A 5,087-nucleotide genomic window follows, 5' to 3' on the forward strand; every position below is an offset into this window, starting at 1 on the left:
TACAAGTACTTGTAAAAGCCAATTATCTTGTAATTTTTTTATAAAGAAAATTTTTGCAAATTATATTAAAATGTACTTTTTAATAAAATCATATTCGCAATTGATAAAATAGATTTGTAAAATAATATATCGAAAATTATTTTTGTATTCCGCTAATTTATAAATAACCATATATTTGAAATTGAATTATGTTTAACTAGGAAATAAAACAAACTATGTATGATAGCTGTTAAATTGAGATTAATTGAAATATTTTATTTTATTCCGAAATAAAAGAAGAGTTATTGAAGTATTTTACGAGTATACTCTATCAAATAGAAATTGTTTTATTGAAAAGTATTTCTATTTTAACATATTTTGCAAAAATTTTTCTTACGTGTTTTCTCGCTTCTAATGACATCAATCTAAAGGCCCGTGATGAATAGTCAGAGGAGCCTTAAGTCTCTGTAAGTATCTAAGATAATAGAAAGCTAGCGATAATAAGAAAGCTATAACAAGCATCAAGAGATTTAATATCTCTGTTAACGTCACATAATTTCGCAATCGTACCTCTTTCTTTCGCAGTAATAATCATCTTTCCCACGGCCTAGGGGTCGATGGCGCGATAACAAAATAGCGCGGATTAGTGATTAGCTTCCATCCGTTTTTCATCTGTACGCGGAGTTAAACCTCCGTCGCACGCTTTAATCCAAAATGTACGTCGATATCTTAACTGATGGAGATCCTCGGTTCTCCGAACGGTTCTTCACTCTGACGTCTCGACCAGGCGGGCGTGTATGTACGCCGGTTTCGTGTACATGTACTGGTACGTGCGTGTGAGCTCCTTACGTGAAATGCTGTGTGGGTTCAGTCACCGGGCGGGCAGGGCACGAGCCTTACTTACCTTACCTTTCTCGTATCTCCAAGTACTCCTATGTCACGCTCGCGCATGAGAAGAGCCGAATGTACCCGTATGCGCGTCTCCAGCACGCGCTTGTATCAGGTCTGACTCTTGTGAGTGTCGACGGGTGGATGAACGTTGCCGGACATGGAGAGGAACGTGTGTCAGGCACGAGAGGTGCATGCCGAGTGCAGGCAGAAGAGCACGACTTCCTCCGGTAAAACCAGCGGGTGCGGTCGTTCCGCTTTGTTGTCCGGCACTCTTTGCCGGAAAGGGCAGATTAATCCTGTCGTTACCTTGGGATAACGGTGGATAAGCGTTCAGGAAGCGTAATCCCTGGCTCATGCGAATGTTGTCAGACCGTGTAACGCGAGGGCGCGCGGTTACCCTCGTAGGCTAGGAAAAAGTTAGCTAAACGTTATTAACATTATTTCCGCCAGGAAATTACGCTCGTGTGGTTTATGATTTTGGGCTTAAACATTCATTTTAATTTATATATAACTGACAATCCGTAGGATAAAATATTTCTTATTACGACTCCATGTCGCGTGATCCGCGTTAGACTTTCTGTCTAGGTCGTTTGATGTTTAGTTTATAAAAAAGAAATGTAAGTATAAAATAAATGTTGACCATGTGTGGATATATGATTACGCAGTTTAGTAAAAAATTATTCTTTTTCTCTTCAAAATGTTATAGTATACGGTCTAAAGATTTGTTTGTACTGAACATGCTGTTATCAGAATTTGAGGATATCAGGATTTTTAGTAAGATGAAGTGATTAAAAACCTGCTCCAATATGCTATAATATTATATCTCAAATCTAAAAATTCTGATGCGCTACGCAAATTCTGTTAAGGACATTGTTTAGTGTGATAAAATATTCAGGGTATACATTATAGCACTTCGAAGAGAAGAAAAAGTTGCTTTTTGTTCGAACAATGTAATTTGGAGTTTTCAATTCAATACGAAATTCCTTTTTTAAAACAATTATAATAAACAAATGAAATTACCGATGGACAAGTCAGTCTAAAGTTGAGGCGGTATGAAATGTGTTAATAATGCAAATTGATCTATCAGAACGTCCTAAAAATTTTAATGTAAAAAATTATTTTAATGAGAATATATTTGCAACTGATGGAACGAGCTTGTTATGAGAATTGTGTTGAATATATAAGGTGTCCTTCGACGTCGAAATATCATGCTGTTCCAAAATAGTCGCCATTGCCTGCTCAAGTTACCGCGAAATTAACGATAACGATCAAGTGACATTTTGTGCACCCTGAAAAAATGTTAGAGGGTTATAAACGGGTTCGTAGTAATTGCCAAGGTCGTCATAAGTATCGTCAATTGATCGGCGGATCCGGCGGCATCCGGTCCTTCGACGTGATTACAAATGTACGATCATTAGTAACGCGGACTCATTACGCTTACGAGCGGCAGACGAGCGTCATTGCTCTTCTCCCGATGAAAAACGCATAATTGCCTGCCGACCGGGTCGTAAAAATACTACATCATATCCGCCATAGAGGTTCGCGATAGTTATAGAGAAATGAGAAAGATTTGAGCAAACGGTCGCAAAAACGGAGACGATGAACGAGAGTTATTACGCGTAATAAATAACTAATAATAAATGTAAAAACTTTATTTAATAAATACATAAGAGAGTGTTCAATTACCTAAATTGCTCTAATAATTTCATAATTAATTTGAATTTTGAGTGTTAATTTCACGTTAATTCCAGAACTGTATTAATGTGTAATTTCAAGTGCCAATTAATTAAATTTCACGGCGACAGCGCATTGTGACATAATGCGGTATCAAATGATGCAACGGCACTCTTCTATGCCACTGGCGTAAACGTGCGCACTCGCTTAGCTAGAAGTACGATACCTCGTATGAAGCTTATACACGAGCCGATACGCGTGAAGTCTTCTATCGGTATACACGGTATCTTAAGTTCAAGGTGACGAGAGACGCGGTGAATATCCCACAATCTCGAAGACGCGTGTGACGAATTACATCATATCGCGGAGGAGGAGAAGAGGTCGATAAAAGCAACAATACCACGTAGAGATGAGCCGCGGTTTTGCCCTTTGGGCCAATGTAGCTCCTGGAAGGAAGCGAGACCTGTTTCGAATTTCAAAACGCACGGCGCAAACGTGACACACATGGAATTCCGGCCCGTTCCGGCGGTTTTATCTCCTCCGACCCAGGGCGCAATAGCGATACGGGAGCTGAAAGTAACGAGCACGTCATATTGAACGCGTTCGTTCGGTGCGAAAAAGCTCTTATTTCAGAGGAACGGTGTTTATATTTCAGGGTAGTTCGAAATCGTCGTTCAAGGCAACGCTGATTCTCTGCTCCGTCGCAGATAAGCGCGCCTAATCGCCGCGGATTATGGTAGCGGTGTAAATAATGATCGCGTGCTGAATATATTCAGCATATTGCTCGACGTGCTCGACCATGACGCCGTGCTCTCTTTTACACTTCAGTTACAAGAATAAGAAATGTAATGGCCGGAAAATGTCGATAAACCGAGGGAAATTTAAGTTGGTGTACAATGATTGGCTGGTGATAAAACATTAGACGGCTACTAGTAGGTACTTTACGATTCCTTCATTGACTTTGAACTCCGGAACCGACAATTTCAATTATTTTAGGTCCAATTGCGCCAACGTTATTTTGACTTTAAGTGAGACTTTCAAACTTTCCTCTTTCTCTCTCTCTCTCAGCCGAGAGAGAGAGAGAGAGAGAGAGAGAGAGTGTTTTAAATTTGGCTTAAAGTTAAAATAACATTGATGCAATTTGGACCTTCGTGATTGATTGAATTTGAGTTTAGAGAATTACAATTTAAATCGCAATTTTCTCTAGCGAGATCTCTTGGAACTTTTAGCAGACAGTGTACTCGTAGAGTAGACGTTGGTACACCACAATGGTATCGCGAGAGATATGGCGTGCTCCTCCCTTGCGGGTGTATCTCTCGCGAGTAGGTATTGATATCATCGTAACTCGGCCGCTCCTCCTGGAATTCCAGATAGAGCGAGTTGAGAGCCGCTGGCCGATGGAACGAACTAACGAACGACATCATCCGTCGGATATGGAGAACCGGAGATTTCCTCCGAGATCGAAGGTCATACGATTCTCGCCACGTCCCTGTGCGAACCACCTTTTTCTCCACCCCGCCCGGTACTCTCCCTTTTTTTTTATCGGTACCGAAATCTCCGCACACCTCCAGGCTACTTCGCTTGCATACGAAGTCATCCTTGATGATCCTCACGTCCCGTACACTCTTTCGAAATATCAAGATTTCTCGCGTTCGAGATCTCTAGCTAACTTATTTCAAATAAGAGCGTTCTTATCCGTGACCAATTGAAAATTGATTATTTTTATCGTATTTCGAAGTACACGAACTGTAAGATTAAATTATTTTAAGTTGTTAAGAAAGGAAAAAAATTTTCATATATCAGGAGTTTAGATTTTAACCAAAGGTTCCTACCATGATCCCAAGGTCCTACCTACAATTCCAGAACGTAGCAATACGCCAAGTTTTCGAAACGACAGTAGATTATTAACAATGCAATATATATTGAATACAATCTCTTTATTGAATAATATAATAATCGTCAGATTCTCTCAGGATTCGCTCGGGAGATTCCAGCATAAAGCATATTGAAATTGGAAGCTTGTATACGAATAATCGAGGCATCATCACCCGTAATCTTAAACCCACGATACGTCCTTGTTTCTCCGCTCTCCGCCGGCGAACTGGTAGCCAGCCGACGCTCTCTGTAGGCGAGCCCTTTTAGTGCCCTGAACTTTGCCGAGGCTTTTCTCCGGAGCATCGTGGAGCATCGTCCAACCCAACGTTGTAAACCGCGCCAAGTACCAAACCGGCGATAGCTACCATACCTGGCGGTACCAGCGGTGTGTACCCGGTTCGAGCTTCCAGGATTGTAAACAGGCGGCAAGAACCGGGGAAACCAGACGGTAGGCAATGTCGTAGACCCCTTCTCCACGACATCCCGGCATTTCCCCTCCCGCCTGCTGACCCCTAGGCCGTTGTATCTTGCCGCGCACGGTAGTATGGCGATGCAGCTGCACTGATATTAACCCGAGGTTCTCCTATGAGACCAGGTACATAACGTAATGGTGGTCGCACTCGATCGGGGAAAACTTGGCGGGGGAGGTGGAGGGCCGGTTCGCATAA

The 5,087-nt window shown here is 41.6% G+C and overlaps 1 protein-coding gene across 5 annotated transcripts in view; it reads left to right on the forward strand.

Annotated features, from left to right (window-relative positions):
* LOC108751099 (tensin-1) overlaps positions 1–5,087 on the forward strand; it is a 201,708-nt gene that overhangs the window by 73,885 nt on the left and 122,736 nt on the right. The gene's annotated exons all lie outside the window — the stretch shown is intronic.

Source organism: Trachymyrmex septentrionalis, unplaced genomic scaffold (genome assembly GCF_001594115.1).
Source record: "Trachymyrmex septentrionalis isolate Tsep2-gDNA-1 unplaced genomic scaffold, Tsep1.0 scaffold40, whole genome shotgun sequence".
In the NCBI taxonomy this organism is placed as follows: domain Eukaryota; kingdom Metazoa; phylum Arthropoda; class Insecta; order Hymenoptera; family Formicidae; genus Trachymyrmex; species Trachymyrmex septentrionalis.